Source organism: Cebus imitator, unplaced genomic scaffold (assembly GCF_001604975.1).
Source record: "Cebus imitator isolate Cc_AM_T3 unplaced genomic scaffold, Cebus_imitator-1.0 Scaffold223, whole genome shotgun sequence".
Taxonomy (NCBI): domain Eukaryota; kingdom Metazoa; phylum Chordata; class Mammalia; order Primates; family Cebidae; genus Cebus; species Cebus imitator.
In genome coordinates, this window is record NW_016107538.1 from 2237028 (window position 1) to 2239485 (window position 2458).

The window sequence follows — 2458 nt, forward strand, 5'->3', positions numbered from 1 at the left end:
ATGGTGGCGCGTGCCTGTAATCCCAGCAACTCAGGAGGCTGAGGCAGGAGAATTGCCTGTACCCAGGAGGTGGAGGTTGCGGTGAGCCGAGATCGCGCCATTGCACTCCAGCCTGGGTAACAAGAGCAAAACTCTGTCCCCCAAAAATAAATAAATAAATAAAATAAAATCAATAAAAACAAAAATAAAAATACAAAAAATCAGCTGGGCATGGTGGCGTGTGCCTGTAATGCCAGCTACTCAGGAAGCTGAGGCAGGAGAATTGCCTGAACCCAGGAGGCGGAGGTTGTGGTGAGCAGAGATCGCACCATTGCACTCCAGCCTGGGTAACAAGAGTAAAACTCCGTCTCAAAAAAAAAAAAAGAAGTTTCAATAACAGGATTATGAATCTCAAGATAACAGATCTACATGCAACTTTGCATGCAACAAATAGAATATACATTCTTTTCTAGCACACATGCGTTATTCAGGAAAGTTGACCATATGCTAAAACACAGATGACTCTTCAGTGAATTTAAAATAATTCATATACATCTATACCACTATATAGAGAGAGAAATACAATGTAAGTGACATATGTAATTTTAACTTTTAGTTGCTATATCTTAAAAACTTTTTTAAGAGGTGAAATTAATTACATAAACATATTTATTTAACTGAACATATCCAATGTATTTTTATTTTACTGCTCCAGGACACATACCTCTGGGCCAGCCAAGCAGCTCTGTGCTTTTGTCGCAGGCCTAAGTAATAGCCCACAGGCTTTGCCTAGAAGACATGCTCCCAGGACAGCCAAGCAGCTGTGCTTCTGTGTCCAGGGTCTGAGAAACAGTGCCACAGGCCACCACTGGCAGGCACCCTCTAGGCTGGCCAGGCAACAATGCATTCGTGTCCCCATTTAGAGTTAACAGCCCCATAACCCCAACCCCAGTGATCCAGAGCCCAAGTTGGCTGACCCACCATGTGCACAAAGGAGCCTGTGACTTGAGAAACAGCCCTGTGCAAAAGCCACATGACCACCACTACCACCTCTCAGCCTAGGCCACTGAAACATTCACAAATGTCATTAGCATTTTTTTTTTTTTTTTTGAGAGTCTTGTTCTGTCACCCAGGCTAGAGTGCAGTGGTGTGATCTCGGCTCACTGCAACCTCCACCTCCTGGGTTCAAGCAATTCTCTTGCCTCAGCCTCCTGAGTTGCTGAGATTACAAGTGCCCGTCACTGCACCTGGCTAATTTTTGTATTTTCAGTAGAGATGGAATTTTACCATCTTGGCCAGGCTGATCTCAAACACCTAACCTCAAATTCCCAAAGTGCTGGGATTACAGGCATGAGCCACCTCACCTGGCCTGTCACTAGCATATATTATAGCTGAAGAAACTACATAGAGAATACACTACTGTGTCCACCTAGAACGAAAGCCAACACATTTCATTGAAGCAACACCCCAAGACCCATATAAATAAACCTTTCCCTACAGAACCTACTCCATGAAATTGGAAGAGGTGATTGTTTCATCATGCATTTAGAAATCAATGCAGAGCTGGGTGCAGTGGCTCACACCTGTAATCCCAGCACTTTGGGAGGCTGAGGTGGGCAGATCACTTGAGTTCATTCAGCCTGGCTAACATGGTGAAGCCTTGTCTCTACTAAAAATACAAAAATTACCCTGGTATAGTAGTACATGCCTGTAATCTCAGCTACTTGGGTGGGTGTGGCAGGAGAACTGCTTGAACTCGGAAGGCAGAGGTTGCCATGAGCTGAGATCTCGCCATTGCACTCTAGCCTGGGTGAAAGAGGAAGACTCTGTCTTAAAAAAAAAGAAAGAAAGAAAAGAAGGAAGGAAAGAAAAGAAAGAAATGTAGAAACACATGAAACATGAAAAAGCAAGGAGCACAACATCTCTAAAAGAACACAATAATTTCCAGGAACAGACATCAATCATGAGAAAGTATACAAAGTTCCAGAAAAGGAATTTAAAATAATAATCTTAAGGAAGCTCAGTGGAATTCAAGAGCATACAATTACACAATTCAATGAAATCAAGAAAGCAATTCATAATTTGAATGAGAAATTTAACAAAGATATAAAAAATAGCCAAACAGAAAATCTGAAACTGAAGAATTCAATGAATTCAATGAAAAATACAATCAAGACTTTAATACAGACTGGGCCAGGCATGGTGGCTCACGCCTTAATCCCAGCACTTTGGAAGGCCAAGGCAAGTGGATCACCAGAGGTCAGGAGTTTGAGACCAGCCAGGCCAACATGGAGAAACCCCACCTCTACTAAAAATACAAAAATTAGCTGGGACTGGTGGTGCGCACCGGTAATCCCAGCTACTTGGGAGGCTCAAGCAAGAGAATCTGTTGAACCCGGGAGGCGAAGGTTGAAGTAAGCCGAATTGTGCCACTGTACTCCAGCCTGGGTGACAGAGTGAGACTCTGTCTCAAAAAAAA